This window comes from Schistocerca americana, chromosome 1, assembly GCF_021461395.2.
Source record: "Schistocerca americana isolate TAMUIC-IGC-003095 chromosome 1, iqSchAmer2.1, whole genome shotgun sequence".
Taxonomy (NCBI): domain Eukaryota; kingdom Metazoa; phylum Arthropoda; class Insecta; order Orthoptera; family Acrididae; genus Schistocerca; species Schistocerca americana.
Window position 1 is genome coordinate 680,077,561 of NC_060119.1, and position 19,408 is coordinate 680,096,968.

Sequence of the window (19,408 nt, forward strand, 5' to 3'; positions counted from 1 at the left end):
GTTTCATTGGGGTGTCCACAGAGCTCTAGTCAAGGATTTTCTACTGCTTTGCAATTTCGAGGATTTCTTAACTTTTCCTGGTTTTCGTGCAATAAATCACGATTTTAGAAGGCAGAATAGCAGGAGAATTTTAACTCAAAGGGATCGTATTTAAGTATTCTACTTGTTGCTGTGAAATCAGATTTAATAAATAGGAGCTGGTATGGTTGTTGTACATATCAGTCTATCTCATAGTCGGGTCTGACAGATCTCAAAATAGCCTTCTAAGTGTAGGGCAACAACACACTTTTTACACTGCCACGCACTTTCATTTCCTTTCCCTCCTGAGTAGCATACACAATACCCTTTTGTGACTTTTTTTTCTTGTCCTTTGGGGGTACGTGCATCGGGAAATGAGCCCATGTCTTGCCTGAAGTCTCAGAGGTGGTAATCGCTGAACAGGTAGCAGTTCACTGAAGTGAATTCTACAGAAGTATCATCTAAGAAATAACTCAATTTCTTTCAGATTTCCGTAGTAAAGGCTAAATTGTGTGTTGTAGAGTGTATAGCTACTTTTAAAATGAATTTGTTTTCTGTTATGTAACGTTATTCTGTGAAACAGCTAAATGCTAAATAAATACTTTTTTTTTTTTTTTTTTAAATGTTTAGTGTTGCTGTGAAGTCAGTGTAGTAGATTTTTTATTTCCACTGATTTTGTGATACACAGTAAAGAATACATACAACTGATAGATAAAAAAAAATATTTTTCCGTACCCCTTAACCGTGCGTCACATGATAGGAAGGAGAGTTGTTATTTGGTCTTTGAAGTCTATCCACAAATTCCCTTCAAATGTTCAAGGGCACATTTAGGTTTTATCACCTACTGTCTTGGTGTCTGACTTCCCTTTCTTCTCGCTTTGCCTGTTCTCGTCCTGTCAACAGTTCATTATCTCTGTCGAAAACACTATCAACACAGTTCTGCAATCCCTTCTAAGCATCACCATGAACTACTCTTTCCACCATGTTGGTCGTTTAGTAACAGAAACTACCACGTGACACACATGACCCGTGTTTCGTCTTAGAATACTTTTCAGAGCTGTCAGCTGGCCAGAAATTGAACTCCATGCGTTCATATGGTGAGGCGCACATGCGTGATCTGAGTTCGTCATAAGATTTAAATGCTACAGCAACTTCATGCGACTACCGTTCGTCATTTGGTGCGACTGCGTTAATATATATCAGCAATGTTGCACACTCTTCAGTTCGTAAAAGTAATCAATAAGCCCTAAAGAGATGCCTAAAAATGGTGAAGGTGAAAACGCTTAAATAGTATATGCCTGGCGAATCGAGGATATCTTGTTATCTTGTTTGTAGTTAGCATTGCGTTTCTGACACGATCATTTCAAAATCCACTATAGCCGGCATATTCGTTCTGAGAGAATTTGGTAATTGTGTGGATATTTAAAAAAATTATATATCGTTATTTTTCAGTCCCACATTTTTTCTAGTATAACTGGTTTCTACCTCCAGGTATCATTTTCATTAGTTGCGTAAGCGAGCCGTCGTGTCTGTGTCGGAACTATACGTAAGAATACTAACAGATTCAAAAGAAAGGACATATAAAATGTTTTATGCTTCAAAATTTAACAGTAGAGAACAAATGAAGAAAAAATGAAGCAAAAAGAGACTGTTTTAAAAAGCTTAAGTTGCGCGTTCAAAGTGTGGGGATGGTACCGTATTAGCAGACACCTCGAGAAAGACACCTATCAAAATTTGAAGCATTACGTTTTCCTGATACAGTGGATTTAAATGTTTCGATCTTATGTAAATCACCGTTATTCGCCTCGACCATTGAAACGAAAGCTAAAAACAAATTTGATTCTTGTATCATGAAGTCACACACAGTTGTACACTTAAACGCTGTTTTAGATCGAAGTGAAGATTTACAAGTAAAGAACAATTTTAAAACTTCCCTTAAGTCACGGAAACAAAGCTATGCCTGGTACAAAAATTACTTTTCTATTCACTCTTTCCTCTTGCTTGTATGTGCACAGAATTTCTTTCGCATTCCAGTTTTTCCACTCTAGGATGAACGTAATGATACAAATTGTAACAGTAATAACATTTACGCCCTGCATGAACAATCCTTTAACGAATCTATAAATAGATGTTATGCTGCCCCCTAATATTCTTCCGAACATATTGACGACCAGTGCTAGTGCACCATACCGATTAAAGTGGATCAGTGGTTAGTACCCTGGCACTGCATGCGGGAGGACGGCTTTTTAAATCCATACATCTACATCTACATATATACTCCGCTAGCCACCAAGCGGTGCGTGGCGAAGGGCACAATTGGCGCCAAAGTCATATTTCCCCCCTCTGTTCCACTCGCGGATCGCGCGAGGGAAAAACGACTGTCTGAACGCCTCAGTACTAGTTCTTATTTCCCTTATCTTTGAATGGTGACCATAGCGCGATTTGAAAGTTGGTGGTAATAATATATGCTCTACATCCTCGGTTAAGATCGGATTTCGAAATTTAGTGAGCAGACCATTCTGTATAGCGCGCCGTATATCTGTAAGTGTGTCCCACTTCAAACTTTCTATGAGATCTGTAACGCTCTCGCGATGGCTAAATGTACCAGTCACGAATCTTGCTGCTCTTCTTTGGACCTTCTCAATCTCTTGAATCAGACCCAACTGGTAATGGTCCCATACAGACGAACAATACTCCAAGACTGGACGAACTAACGTACTGTAAGCAATTTCCTTTGTTGAAGGACTGTATCGCTTCAGGATTCTACCAGTCAACCGCAATCTAGAGTTCGCCTTACCCGTTAGTTGTATAATCTGACCATTCCATTTGAGATCATTTCGAGTAGTCACACCCAGGTACTTGACGGACGTTACCGCTTCCAAAGACTGGGCATTTATTTTCTACTCTTACATTAATGGGGATTTTCGCCTTGTTATACGCAGTAGGTTACACTTACTAATATTGAGAGATAACTGTCAGTCATTACACCACGCATTTATTTTCTGCAAATCCTCATTGATTTGTTCACAACTTTCGTGTGATACTACTTTCCTGTAGACTACAGCATTATCGGCAAACAGTCTAAGGTCGCTGTCAGTATCATCAACCAGTTCGTTTATGTAAATCGTAAGAAGCAGAGGACTATTACGCTGCCCTGGGGCGCACCTGAAGTTACGCTTATTTCTGTTGAAGTCACCCCGTTCAGGACGACATACTGCCTCCTGTCTGTTAGAAAACTTTCTATCCACCCGCATATGTCATCGGATAGACCGTAACCGCGCACTTTTTGTAACAAGCGACAGTGCGGAACTGAGTCGAACGCCTTTCGAAAGTCGAGAAATATGCCATCTAGATATAAGTTCTCCATGGTTTTCCGAAATCTATCCAGGTAAATGCCAGGATAGTTGCTTTCATCTTTCATAAGGACAGCGCCAACTTCCTTTCTTACTTTCCCCAACTCACTCTTTAATTATCTCGTTGTCGACAGAACGCTAAAGCATAACTTCCTTCATTTTTGTGCACGTCGAACCTGGGTTCCAGCAAAGGATTTAGAGAGAATTACCCTCTAAGGAAAAAAATCGACATACTACGATGGAATTAGCTGAATGGAGAGGGAATCGATAAATGTGATGTACACGCACAGACAGACAAATGATCACAAAAAAATGGTTCAAATGGCTCTGAGCACTATGGGACTCAACTGCTGTGGTCATAAGTCCCCTAGAACTTAGAACTACTTAAACCTAACTAACCTAAGGACAGCACACAACACCCAGCCATCACGAGGCAGAGAAAATCCCTGACCCCGCCGGGAATCGAACCCGGGAACCCGGGCGTGGGAAGCGAGAACGCTACCGCACGACCACGAGATGCGGGCAAATGATCACAGTATCAGAAAAATTGGATGATTTATTCAAGACAAAGAGCTTCATAAACTCAGGAAGTAAATAATGCGGTGGTTCACTTCTGGCCCTTACGCAAGCAGTTACTCTGTCTGACACTGATTTGCAGAGCTGTTGGGTGTCCTTCTGAGGGATATCGTGCCGAATTCTGTCCAATCCCGACGTAGCTGGAGGGCCCTGCCTATAATACTCCAAACGTTCTCAATTGGGGAGAGATCCAGAGAACTCGGCATCTCTCCAGAATTGGCCCTAAATGAAATAAGGGGAACCATGGCGAAAGACTGAAACTTAGAGCAGAGGGCAAAAAGATGGTCTGTACAACACAGTAGGATGGCGAAGCGGATAGACATGTTTTGTTGCAGCGCGTCAGAACCGCAATGACATGCGGCGTAATTGGCAATGTGATGTTTGTGCGTGTGTGTCCATGTGTGGCGAAAGTCAGCGTTTCCACACGCCGCAATCAACACTGCAAAGCTTTATCGCGCAAGTCTTCTTCGGATGACGCAAAGTGCCGGGGTTAACAAGGTCAGTCACGCCGCGGGTGAGTGAACACGTGACGAAACTTTCGGTTTTCCTCCTAAAGAGCGGATTTAACTCGCAAGCTGGCGACCTCATCTGCAGAGGACGACCGGAGAATAACGATTGTTACGAAATTCTTGAGTTGTCTTGCCGAAACGTACTGTGATAATACATTACTGGCTATTAAAATTGCCACACCACGAAGATGACGTGCTACAGACGCGAAATTTAACCGACAGGAAGAAGATGCTGTAATATTCAAATGATTAGCATTTCAGAGCATTCACACAAGGTTGGCACCGGTAGCGACACCTACAACGTGCTGACATGAGGAAAGTTTCTAACCGATTTCTCATACTCAAACAGCAGTTGACCGGCCTTGCCTGGTGAAACGTTGTTGTGAGGTCTCGTGTAATGAGGAGAAATGCGTATCATCGCGTTTCCGACTTTGATAAGGTCGGATTGTAGCCCATCGCGATTGCGGTTTGTCGTATCGCGACATTGCTGCTCGCGTTGGTTGAGATCCAATGACTGTTAGCAGAAATGAAATGAAATGTCGTGTGGCTAGGGCCTCCCGTCGGGTAGACCGTTAGCCTGGTGCAGGTCTTTAGAGTTGACGCCACTTCGGCGATCTGCGCGTCGATGGGGATGAAATGATGATGATTAGGACAACACAACACCCAGTCCCTGATCGGAGAAAATCTCCGACCCAGCCGGGAATCGAACCCGTGCCCTTAGAATTGACATTCCGTCACGCTGACCATTTAGCTACCGGGGGCGGACACAGCAGAATATGGAATCGGTGGGTTCAGGAGTGTAATACGGAACACCGTGCTGGATCCCAATGGCCTCGTATCACTAGCAGTCGAGGTGACAGGCATCTTATCCGCATAGCTGTAACGGATCGTGCAGCCACGTCTCGATACCTGAGTCAAGAGATGGGGACGTTTGCAAGACAACAACCATCTGCACGAACAGTTCGACGACGTTTGCAGCAGCATGGACTATCTACTCGGGGACCATGGCTGCGGTTACCCTTGACGCTGCATCACAGGCAGGAGCGCCTGCGATGGTGTACTCAACGACAAACCTGGGTGCACGAATGGCAAAACGTCATTTTTTCGGATCAATCCAGGTTCTGTTTACAGCATCATGATGGTCGCATCCGTGTTTGGCGATATCGCGGTGAACGCACATTGGAAGCGTATATTCGTCATCGCCATACTGGCGTATCACTCGGCGTGATGGTATGGGGTGCCATTGGTTACATGTCTCCTGTCACCTCTTGTTCGCATTGACGGCACTTTGAACAGTGTACGTTACATTTCAGATGTGTTACGACCCGTGGCTCTACCCTTCATTCGATCCCTGCGAAACACTACATTTCAGCAGGATAATGCACGACCGCATGTTGCAGGTCCTGTACGGGCCTTTCTGGATACAGAAAGTGTTCGACTGCTACCCTGGCCAGCACATTCTCCAGCTCTCTCACCAATTGGAAACGTTTGGTCAATGGTGGCCGAGCAACTGGCTCGTCACAATACGCCAGTCACTACTCTTGATGAACTGTGGTATCATGTTGAAGCTGCATGGGCAGCTGTACCTGTACACGCCATCCAAGCTCTGTTTGACTAAATGCCCAGGCGTATGAAGGCCGTTATTACGGCCAGAGGTGGTTGTTCTGGGTACTGATTTCTCAGGATCTATGCACCCAAATGGCGTGAAAATGTAATCACATACCAGTTCTAGTATAATATATTTGTCCAATGAATACCCGTTTATCATCTGCATTTGTCCTTGGTGTAGCAATTTTAATGGCCAGTAGTGTAAGTGAACAGGGTGCCATGGAAGCCTTAGGTTTCACAGAATTATTGTTTACTCTCTTCCGCAGCGATAGTGGAAGATTACCATTGCCGGTGCGTAACTAGTTGTAGGTGTCGCAAGTTAGCGTGCGCTGTTTATCCTTCAGTGACTATGTAAACAGCTGCTAAGACAAGTCAGTAAGATTCTTGTTGGATACCCAGAACGATACTGCGCAGATATAGTGAACATGTACCCAAAACTGTAGATCTGGAGAAATGCCCCGTGGGAAATTATACGTGGGCGATGGGAAAACTAGAAAAGAAATAACTTGGTACTTTTGAGGAATGCGGTTAATGAATAGATGTAAAAATTAAAGGGATTAACACCTGGAAAAATGAAAGGTATTATACTGAATAAGTAATAGAGTAAAGGTTGCAGACGGAGAGAAAATTCTGTAGGAAAAGACCAAGGCTGGAGCGAGAATCATAACCGCTAGTAGTGTCGGAGGCGGGAAATACATAAGGAGTGACGGAGCACGAGGATCTGTCATAACGCAAGTTTCGAGAACAATAACAGAAAGAAGTGAACAACTGTATGCAGACTGCACTGAATGATTTAAGAAGATCGCTGCAAATAATGAAAACAGTTCTTTCTGGAAGCCAAGGCTGGCCGTATATCTTTCGCCCCGAAATCATGAGTGGCACTTGGCATTATATGACTTCTGCATATTTAAGAGTAACTGCATAGTGGGCTTGCATCCGGGATGGCAACTAGAGAAGAGTTGACTCACTTTGGGAAGAATGAAGTAATAAATGGTTCAAATGGCTCTGAGCACTATGGGACTTAACATCTGAGGTCATCAGTCCTCTAGAACTTAGAACTTCTCAAATCTAACCAACCTAAGGATATCACACACATCCATGCCCGAAGCAGGATTCGAACCTGCGACCGTAGCGGTCGCGCGGTCCCAAACTGAAGCGCTAGAACCGCTCGGTCACCGCGGCCGGCAATGAAGTAACAGGTACAGTCAAATGAGGAACACGAGAGTTAAGGGGGTGTAAAATTAGAACGGTGATCTACGTTCAGGAATAAATCGTCCGAAGTTTTCTCTGTTACATGTACACTTTCTGAGCAGTTATCATTTACTCTTGACAATTTTAAAACTCAACATGAAACGCAGGCGTAGTCAGGCGATCGACGGCCGTCTTTAGCAGATAACTTCCAGAAATGGACACCTGTTCCGGTAATTTTTCAAATTTTCAGAACATTGGCAGACAGAGAACGCATTCCTTACTAATCATCGCTATTCAGATGACAGAGATACTGTACACGCAAGACTAAGAAAAACATTACAGAATTCAACGACTACTACGCTACGCGCAACAGCGACAGAAAAACGTTCGCGACATGAATCTGATGGTGGGGAAGCTGAACAATGGTTTCAGATGTACGCATGCCGGCGACTTGCCGGAAGAACAGCGTGTGACCGGAAGACAACGTTTACAAAACATTCGTTTGGCCTGTTTTCAGTGTCGGCATTCCCACGTCGTAGCGTTGGGTGGGAATTCTGAAGTCGGGAGGGGGACAGCTGATTCTGAATCCCTTCGTGGTTTTCTTAAAGCGACATAATCTTAGTAAATATACTTGTCTGTCTCGGTCGTGTCAATAAAATCAGTTTTATTTAGTGCGTCTCCTTCCTCCTGCATCTCAAATACTTAATTCAAGTTTTTGTTAAAGTTGATCTTTGTGGCTTTAATTGGTGAACAGTTTCACTTACAGTCATTCGACAGCATTGTCAAATAAAACGTTAAGTTCTTCTTCTTCATTAAGTGGCAAGGGTCTTATCGACCATCGCCTGCTCTACAAGCCTCCTCCATTTCCTTTTGTTGAGTGCACTGTTTGTCCATTCAGTGTTCATGTTCATCCTGGCTGTGTACTCCCGGATGTTATCTCTCCACCTACTTCTGGATCTTCCTCTCGTCCCATCTATTGTCTTTCCAAATGCTATTTTAGGTAGCCTGTTTTGTGTGATTCTTTCTATGTGGCCTGCCCAGTTCAACCTTCTTTTCTTTAGCACATCTACGATGTTACGGTATTTGTACAGCTCTCTTAATTTTTCATTTTTTCTTATCCTCCATTCCATGTTATCTTCATCACATACTGGACCAAAAATTTTTCTTAGTATTTTTCTTTAAAGCATTAGCAGTTTTTCTTTATTTTTCTTTCTAAATATTAATGGTTCACATCCGTGTAATGTTACTGGTATAATGGTCGACTGATAAAAGCTTATTTTGAAGTTAGTACTTAGTAATCTTTTCGGTATGATTTTGATAAAACTAAAGAATGTTTTGTTCGCTGTTGCTAGACGGGTATCTATTTCTATATCCATTCCATTATTGTTACTAAACAGACTCCCTAAGTACTTGAAGCGGTCAACTGTTTTGAAAGTGAATCCATCTGCAGCCGAAGGTGCATCACTTTGGCCTTTCTTACTTATGAGCAGATATTCTGTCTTTTCTTCATTAACAAGTAATCCTGATTTCTCATCAATTTTGTAATAATTTTGCATTATTTTGATTAAATCTGTTTTGGAGGTACTTATTAATGCTATATTATCTGCGTCGGGAGGTCTAGTAATGTTCATCTCCTGCATTTGCATCCCTCGTGGATTAGGTTTACTAATTTCTCTATCGATCTTCTCTAAGACGAGGTTAAATAAGATAGGTGAAATGGCATCTCCTTGTCTCATTCCACTGAAGACTTTAAAATTTTGTGTTTCTCCTACAGTTATCTAGATTCAACGTAAAGTTTCATCTGTACAGGTTTTAATTAATCTGATTAGCTCTGAAGGTATTTCAGGTTCTCTCAATACATTTAGAAGTGTCTGTCGGTGGACGCTATTGTAGGCCTTTTTGAAATCTGGAAATAATATGTGTACATCTACATTGAATTCCTACGCCTTTTCAGTTATCTATCTCAGAGTGAAAATATATCTACTGTGGATCTATTTCTGCGGAAACCACATTTGTAGTCACCAATTAATTCTTCACTAATTGGGATCAGTCTGTTTAAAAGGCATGTCGATAGGATTTTATAAGTAGCAGAATTACTTTTTCGAATATCTCGTTGTTGCTTCACCAGTCAGTTTACAGTTACTCTCTTTACGTAATATAGAGTGGCGCTGGCTGAACTAAAAGTATAATTTTTATCTTTCTGTTTTCATATCTACGTAGTTGTCCGAATCAAACATCTGCTTGAAAGTTCAGTTTTGACTGACTTACCATGAGGAAAAAGTAATCTTGAAATATTTCTTATAAATAGAGTTTTATTGTAATGAATATTATATGACATTTATTGGTAAGATTTCCGTATATATACGAGACATCAAGTTCATCGTTCGATCCCGATAGCGAAAGATCGATGAAAAAAACATTACAAAGAGTCACTGTATTTCATAATATCTACACTAGGCTATGTCGTAATGTTTTGCCTTGGAACTTCTATCCTGAGACCGACAGAAGGCAGCATTTTTGTGACTTGTTGAGTGCTAGCAGTTCACAGCCGAATTGTCTACCGAGCGAGGTGGTGCAATAGTTAGCATACCGAACTCGCGTTCGGGAGGACGCCGGTTCAAATCCGCGTCCTCCCATCCACATTAAAGTTTTCCGTGATTTCCCTAGATCGTCACAAACAAATTCCGGCATGGTTCCTTTGAAAGAGCACGGCCGACCTGCTTCCCCGTCCTTCATTTAAAGGACGTGCTCCGTCTCTAGTTGTGACCTCGATCGCGATGGAACGTTAAGCCCTAATCTCCTTTCTTGCCTTCTCGAAATGTTCTCTGCGACTGTACTGAATTGTCAGCGTTCAAGGTTTATGCCAGGCATTGTCCCTTGCTTTATTACGCTGATATGGTTTAGTCACCAATGATAAGATTCACTGATGGCATTGTTATCCTCAGTGAAAGTGAGAAAGAGTTGCAGAAACTGTTGAATTGAATGAACAGTCTAATTACGCCACAGTTTGGACGGAGTGAACCGAAGAAAGACGAAAGTAATGAGAAACAGGAGAATTGAGACTAAACTTAAAAATCGCTTTACATTCTGGTACACACCACCCCCGTCCACCCATACACACATATGAACCCGCATCTCCTCTCCTGAGTCTCTAGGCTAGTTACGCCTTGTCTTTAGTTCGTGTCCAGACTAGTGGCCGGTATTATATAATGGTTCGAATGGTTCTGAGCACTATGGGACTTAACATCTGAGGTCATCAGTCCCCTAGAACTTAGAACTACTTAAACCTAACTAACCTAAGGACAACAAAAACATCCATGTCCGAGGCAGGATTCGAACCTGCAACTGTAGCGGTCGCGTGGTTCCAGACTGAAGCGCCTAGAACCGCTCGGCCACAACGGCCGGCTATTATATAATATGCAAGGGATATAAAGTGAGAACGAGGTGAGTCTCCTCTTCCAATACACACTGAGGTGATAAAAGTCATCGGGTAGCGACGTGCACGTATACGGATAGCGACACTGTCGCATACATAATTTATAAAAAGGGAGTGCATTGGCGGAGCTGTCATTTTTTCTCAGGTAACTTATGTAAAAAGTTTTCGGGCGTGGTTATGGACGCACGGTGGGGATTAACAGGCTCTGGAAGCGGAGTGTTAGTTCGAGCTAAGCGCGTGGGACATTCAGCTTCGGAAATTATTAGAGAATTCGATATTCCGAGATCCACAGTGTCAAGAATGTGCCGAGAATACCAGATTTCGGGCACTATCTCTCACCACGGACAGCGCCGTGGCTGACGGCTTTCACGTAGCGACCGACAGCAGTGGCGTTTGCGTAGAGTTGTCAGTGCTAACAGACAATTCAACACTGAGTGAAATAACGGCAGAAATCAATGTAGGACGTACGACGAACGTATCGTTAGGGCAGTGCGGCGAAATTTGGCGTTAATGGGCTATGGCAGCAGACGACAGACGTGAGCGCCTTTCCTAGTAGAACGACATCGCCTGCAGACCCACTTCTAGGCTTGTGACCATATCGGTTTCACCCTAGATGACGAGAAAACCATGGCCTCGTTAGATGAGTCCCTATTTCAGTTGGTTAGAGCTGAAGTGAGCGCAGACCTCACGAAGCGATGGACCCAAGTTGTCAACAAGGCACTGTGCATAGTGGTGGGGGCTCCATAGTGGTGTGGGCTGTGCTTACGTGGAATGGACTTTGTCCTGGTTATGTTCGGCGACTTGGAAAGCATTTACAGCCAAAAGACGATGGAACTTTTATGGATGACAATGCGTCATGTCACAGGGCCACAATTGTTCGCAATTTGTTTAAAGAACATTCTGGACAGTTCGAGTCAATTATTTGGCTACCAGGATCGCCTGACGTGAATCCAACCGAACATTTATTGTACATAATCGAGAGATCAGCTCGAGCACAAAATCCTGCACCGGACAGCTACAGAGGCAGCATTGTTCGATATTTCTGCAGGGGGCTTCCAACGACTTCTTGAATCCATGCCACGTGGAGTTGGTGCGCTTGAGACATCGCATGGCTTTTGTTACCTCAGTGTAGTGTGCCATACGCATCTCTGAATCCTGCGGATGAAGGTGTAGCATTGTGGAGTGCTAAGGCGTACACTTCTTGATAGTGGGGCCGCCAATCTTAAGATCTTCATCAGACTAACAAATCACCATCATAAAACTGAGCTCCATCTACATCTACATCTACATGGTTACTCTGCAATTCACATTTAACTGCCTGGCAGAAGGTTTATCGAACCATTTTCATACTACTTCTCTACCATTCTACTCTCGAATGGCGCGTGTGAAAAGGAAACGCCTAAATCTTTCCGTTCGAGCTCTGATTTCTCTTATTTTATTATAATGATCATTTCTCCCCACGTCGGTGGGTGTCAACAAAATATTTACGCATTCGGAAGAGAAAGTTGGTGATTGAAGTTTTGTAAATAGATCTCGCTGCAAAGAAAACCGCCTTTGTTACAGTGACTGCCACCCCTACTCGCGTATCATACCAGTGACACTCTCACCCCTATTACGCGATAACACGAAACGAACTGCCCTTCTTTGCACTTTTTCGATGTCCTCCGTCAATCCCACCTGGTAAGGATCCCACACCGCGCAGCAGTATTCCAACAGAGGACGGACAAGTGTAATGTAGGCTGTCTCTTTAGTGGGTGTGTTGTATTTTCTGAGTGTTCTGCTAACAAAGCGCAGTCTTTGTTTCGCCTTCCCCACAATATTGTCTATGTGGTCTTTCCAATTTAAATTGCTCGTAATTGTAATTCCTGGGTATTTAGTCGATTTGTGCGTACCCATGTGGATGCCCTCGCACTTTTCTTTCTTTAGTGTTAATTGCCACTTTTCGCACCATACAGAAATTCTCTCTAGATCATTTTGTAATTGGAATTGGTCGTCTGATGATTTTACTAGACGGTAAATTACAGCGTCAACTGCAAACAATCTAAGGGGGCTGCTCAGATTATCACCTAGATCATTTATATAAATCAGGAACAGCAGAGGGCCTATGACACTACCTTGCTGAACGCCAGATATCACTTCTGTTCTGCTCGATGATTTACCGTCGATCACTACGAACTGTGACCTATCTGAGAGGTCTCTTTAACCCATTACTGTTCCTCATATATGTAAACGATAATATACAAAAAGGAGAATTAGTTCTTTTTGCAGGCGACACTAGTATCATAATCAGTCCCAGCACATGTAAAGAAACAGAATAAATGGTAAACAAAGGTCTTAAAAATGTCATCGACTGGTTTCCTGCGAATGGTCTTACTCTCAGTTTTAAAATGACAACATATTCAGTTCTGCACATCTAGAGACACGACACAATTATAACACATGGTGAGGAAATAATAAATGTGGCGTAAACACCAAAATTATTAGAGATGGAACTAAGGACACAGAAATCCACCCTGACTGTGATCACTACAAGAGGGCCGACTGACTTATTGTTGTCCAATTTCTAACGTGACAATGTCTTCTTCTATCACCGGGATTTCCCTGGTTTTCGCTCTCGGGTACCTGAGGCAGTGATGTAGGAGGGTGGTTTAACTGTGCTGCTCCTCCGCTCCCCCCCCCCCCCCCCCACCCCCCACTCCCGCCGTCCTTTTCATCCTCCTCCTCAGATTGCTCAAAGGAGCGCGTCTGCGGGCTGCGCAGCGGAGAAAGTGTGTCGCCAGCGTGCTGGCGTGAGGCGGACGAGACCGTGACAGCTGCCGCACGGAGGCAACGTCACCGCTGCGCTTACACTCGCCTGCACATGTGCTACAACACTCGTTCTGCCGACGTCTCAGCTGTTTATGGCGCTCTTACCCTTAGCTGATGGCAGCGTTTGGTTAGACTCTGAAATCTAAGCGCAGAGTATTGCGTTGTAACTGTACCAGTTCATATTTTCCTTGATTTCCGTACGCTGCACCTACGGCAGGAAACGAGCGATGTTCTTCAGGGCTGACGAGTGAGTGATTTTACATAAAGAATGTGTGACGTATTTCTGTTACCTTGTACTGAGCAGCTTTAAGTTGATGACTTGCACAGATAGACCGCGAAAGGTTGAAACCCATGAAAACTGCGAAACTCCTGAAGCTGGCTCTATGGCAAACATTAGCAAACTTTTATCTACTTAAGTATTTCGACTACTAAGTCACTTCTGTAAACAGAACAGATTATCATTCTGAATAATATTCCACAGTTCTTCAGAACAGGTATATTAATATAATGCTTTGCTGCTGTTTGCTATGGAAGTTTTTTTTTCACAGATGACGGGAAATTTTCTAAATGTGAGACAAAAGTCTGCCGACAGAGCCCTGTTTCAGACCCGTTACGTGATGTTGACTTGCCAATAGACGTAAAACTGCCCTTTGCCGGTCCCGTTAGTCTTAACTTCCAGGACGTTATACAGCTGGTCCTAAGAGGTCGTCAATCGTCATTATTAAGAAGTCTTATGTTATTGTTCTGCTGTTTTCAAGAACTATAAAAGGCCGAAAAAGGTTCTGTTGTCGGAAAATTTCCGGTGTTCGCTTAGTTCGTGCAGCCGTGGAAGTATCGTCCACCTACTAGCGGATAACTCAGAGTTAACATGGAGATAGAGGACAAAACTCTAGTAATATAACGTTCATAGAACACCTGCTACTGCCATTCTCTTCTAAATGAGATGAATGCAAATAAGACCATTCGACATGGCAATTAAAACCCTGAACTACTGAACGACACAAATATGTTATGTGGTTCGAAGCGTCTTGTTTTACCAGTTATTTTTGGTTTCTCCGACTTAATCTTACAGCAATTAATTAAAGAGAATTTTACAACAGAAGCGCTTCGGTTTTGTTTACAAAGCATCTTCTGTGTTCATTCTGGAAATATGGATACATATCGTCATTCATTTTGCTTGTTAAGATTATAACAACCAAAACGTACAACATACATATTTCCAGAATGACGACAGAACATACTTTGTAAAAAAAGGCGAAACAAGTCTGATGAAAAATTTTCTTTAATTAAATGCAGTAAGCTTAAGACGGAGAAACCAATAGTAATTGCTTTTAATAGCTGCTGCGGAGATGATCATGCAAACAAACATATTATAGTCTTCTTTTATATTATCTATAACAACGGATACGTTAACTAATGAAGAATGCAAGGGGGAACGTATAGTATAGACTTTCTTTTTATTGCAAGGTATTTTAAACAATATGTAACGATTTGTACCGTCTTACTGTAGTTTTGATTCGGTCCTATTCTGGTGCTACATTTATTTTATTAGGGAATCACGCTGTAAATGAAAGTAAAACATCATCTGCTTCCGAGAATTTTTCCGGGTTGTACGGACGTGGACCAAGGTACTCTTCTATCCCTGACGTTTCGTCCAAAGCTACGTTGGACATTTTCGGAGGTGCTCCTGGTTGTGCTGAGTCTTTCTGACTCAGCAAGACTCAGCACAACCAGGAGCAACTCCGAAGATGTCTAACGTAGCTTTGGACGAAACGTCATGGATAGAAGAGTTATATGGACCACGGCCGAACAATCCGGAAGAATTCTCGGCAGCTGAAACATCCGGTCGTGAAAGCCTTCATTGCACCATCTGCTTCCCTGTTTTCTCTCTGTCCCCGAAACGAGAGTGATACTGAAATTACTGAACATTATACCCTCTGTACAGGAATAATTTTGGGCCTTAAGGTAACGCCTTTCAAAATATAATTACTGGTGATCACCAAGAGGCCGTAAGAGAAGATATTGATTTGAACAAGGACGCCAAGAGAGCAGGATGCATGCCTAGGAGGTAGTTGGCAGTTAGTTCCAGCCAGGTACTGGCAGCCTAATGGATCTGAACATTTTCCGCAGAACTCACCGGTAAGACAGACATAGTTTTTGTAGGAACTGCTGTTCAGGGTGACAATGGAAAATCGTGCCTATCTTGATAGCCTGTCCTTTTCTGGCTAAGATCAAATATTTAAATAAGACCCAGTAGAGAAAGTCAACTTCACTTCTGTACGTGTCCTGGAGCAGAAGACACGTACCGTCCGTGTTTATCATAGAGAACCTCGTGGACAACCGCCGGCCACCTTCGGTACAACAAGGGGAGATGTTGCGCGCCATCGTAGTCCACTGTTGCTCCTCGTTGCGAGCGTTTCTCTCTCTCGCTCATCTCAACCTTTTAGGAGCTTCATTGACTCCGATCTGGTAAACCTTATTTTAAATCTTATTTTAATTCATGCTGCATGACATGTGAACCTGAATTTGAACACAAGTGCACTCTTTCATCCAGATTCCAGTGCTAAATATTCGTCTTCTGTTGTTTGTAAATCTTGAATGCTGAATATGTCGCAATTAAGGAGACCAGTTTGGGCTCTTCCCATTCTTACGAGTTTGGTATTGTTCTTCTCGTTCTCCTACATCCCCATGATTAACCTCGATTAATTTATGTACAAAATCACTGCTTGATTCATACCCTCAAAGAGGATCGAGTCAGTTACTTCTAAGGCCACTCGGTATGGAATCATCTTCATTGCGTTCCATTTGTTAGCGGAACTGGTGAGCATGCGAGGTATAACACCACACTAAGTTTACACCAAAGCTGATAGGCAATTACAAATTATGACACCAGTCAGGTGACAATGTTTTTTGAGTATCGGAGACTATGTTTCCATCAGATGGCATTTCAAGAGTAGACGGGAAACGATGCAGACTGGTTTCAAATGGCTCTAAGCACTGTGGGACTTAACATCTGAGGTCATCAGTCCCTTAGACTTAGAACTACTTAAATCTACCTAACCTAAGGACATCACACACGTCCATGCCCGAGGTAGGGTTCGAACCTGCGACCGTAGCAGCAGCGCGGTTCCGGACTGAAGCGCCTAGAACCGCTCGGCCACAGCGGGCGGTGCAGACTGGTTTGACGCAAAAGAGGGTAAAATAAGATGTCTCTCATGACTTCCATGCCCACAGAGTCCGAATATTATCTTATCGTTTCGGTTTCCACAGGAAAAAGCAATAGAAACTCATTTGTTTCCTTAGCAGTGCATTAAATATGATGATATGAAACACGAATAAAAACAAATTGAAATTGTCATACATCGCATCGCGTAGAGCGTCAGTTTCTGAGACAATGAAACGATCTAGATAAGCATCGCATTCATGCGACAGATTAACTAAGGTAAGCCTTTTGTTTAGATTGTACATTGTTTTTAACGAGCGAATAAATTCATATCATACTGTACCATGACTAGAATGTAAACAACCGAAGGCACAGACCTCCTTCTGAGATTTCGAATACTTATTCGGTAGGTTACATGCAAGGTACGCAAGAGCAGTCTCTTGGATCGTTGACGGGGTTGCACAGACCACAAACCACTTCAGTTCTGTTTACATTCTTATGGCTCAGATGCATGCTGTGCTAGCAACACACGTGGTGGTATTAATCTACCATAATATTATTACACCTGAGAGCAAGAGCGCTTTGTTCGACTTATTTTGTTATATTTCATGAGGACACGCTGAAGCACTTGATAATGTACGCACAACTGTCTTGAAATAATTCACAGTGATATACGTTTTCCTTAGCCATCACTGTACTTGCTTACTGTAACGTCACTGTGTGTTTCTGATAACGTCGACGGAACGCCAAGTGCAATATTATCGTGATCGGGTAATAACCTTGTGGCTGAGCGCCCTTAACCGACACACAAACGCTAGAAGACGCCGCTCACATACTGTGCAAAGACTCATTAAATCCAGGTCCCGTGTGTGCTAGGTAAACATGTTTTGGTGGAAGTCTGCTTTTACGATTTTTCATCATTTTGATTTATGATCCAAGCATGTTTCGCCTGTGATTTCTGTGCAGTATGACTATCCTATGATTTTCTTGAGCTTTCAGCCTATCGTGTAAAAAAGCAGGAACACATTTTCGCAACTATTAGATCATAGTTGTGTTCACTATATATGACGCGTAAGAGTCTCCAATGAAGAGGACGGCCTGGATAGTGTGTTTCTAGGTAAGTGAAGATCGCAGTTTCGAGTCTCGCACTGGACGTGTCTGCTGGCATTGAATGTGTCATTGCAGTGCATGTCTTCTACAGTAGTGGAAATCAGTACCAAGACAAGGTTCCTACGAAAGTAATAGTACAGTGTTTGAAGCACACTGTATCAAATTTATTATTAAAGTGATATAGGCAGTCGTGACGGAATTACGTAGTTTCTTTCATAGCAAGAGTACCAAATGAGGTGTTTCCATTACCCGGACCGAAACAGGCATAAAGGCACTCGCTGTTATTTTGTGTTATTGCATTGTTAGCACTTTCTCCAATCTACGTTCTTCTTAATTACCTCAAAAATTCTGTTCGGTATTAATTTTGTTAGAGTTTTTAGCTCTTGCAGTGCAGTTGTCACCCATTCTTCTTTTCTCGCACTTTTCAGCTCACATACGACCTCAAATTGCCCTCCATAGTGATAAACACGCCTTGCAGGTATTCCACAAAGATTGACCAGATGCAATATGTTATTGAAGCATTAGACTTTCATTCCCTAGGTCGTCATACAGTCTAGTCAATTCTGTCTCTACCATATCAGTGTACCACGTTAGAGCAACTTCTAGTGTTCAGCCAAGCAATGCGTGATCTACCTTCAGCGCAGATGGCTGCCCTAATCATAACACTTTCTCTTTCTTACCTTCTGCTCTGTTCTCAGATCATACCAGTAATACTGAAATCCATTTGGCCCATCTACATTAAACTACTTCTCGTCACAGATTATTTAATCGCATTCTGAAGTGCATTTAGTCTTCTTATTTTTGGATGTTACAGCAGGTTTCTGCAGTCGTTTCTTGACGACAAGATGTTTTCATTTGACAAAATTTGTTGTACGCGTCTGGCAGATACTGACAACTGTAAATCAGCAACAAGTTGAGAAGAATAACAGTTGGTCACCCCTGCTTTGAGCGAAAGTAACCGTTTTTTTTGATGCCTCAGATAATTTTGTACCTTGCTCATATCTTCAGTTCTGTCCATCTTCTTTCTGCAGTGTATAGAAATTACCAGTAACTGTACTTGAACGGTTCGACTTCGTGGAGATTTGAAGATTAGAGAGTCTGATATCCTTGTGCACACCGACTTTTACTTTTTCATCTCATGGTAACTGTTTTCCACATGATACTGTCAGAATCGTGATTTGTACACAGAATACTCACTGTCACTAATGGTCTCTGCTCCCTATCTTCAGTCAAGGTACATACACACACACACACTAACACCACACAGAGCCTTTATTCCGAGTTCTACCCTGTACTACCAGAATTTTAGATGAAATTATGATTAACTCAATACCACTAGCTGCTGACGGGCGTTGATGTAGATCAACGGGGACAGTTGAAAATGTGTGCTCCGACCGGGACTCGAACCCGGGATCTCCTGCTTACATGGCAGACGCTCTATCCATCTGAGCCACCGAGGGCAGAGAGGATGGTGCGACTGCAGGGATTTTTCGACGGCACGCTCCCCGTGAGACCCACATCAGCCGATTAGCCGATTAGCCTTAAACGATGTGAAGCTGGCATCTGTTCTTCAGTGCGGATGCACACGATTTGCCTGAACTCTTACGGGACTCGGTAGATTGTCTGCAGCGAGTAA

General features: G+C 42.9%; 1 protein-coding gene and 1 non-coding gene across 2 annotated transcripts in view; both read right to left on the reverse strand.

The window, feature by feature from the left end:
* The window catches only part of LOC124609007, a 99,366-nt gene that overhangs the window by 39,867 nt on the left and 40,091 nt on the right, over nucleotides 1-19,408 (reverse strand). The window lies entirely within an intron of this gene.
* Trnat-ugu lies at nucleotides 19,159-19,233 on the reverse strand. Its single transcript has one exon. It is a non-coding gene; the product is annotated as a tRNA-Thr (tRNA).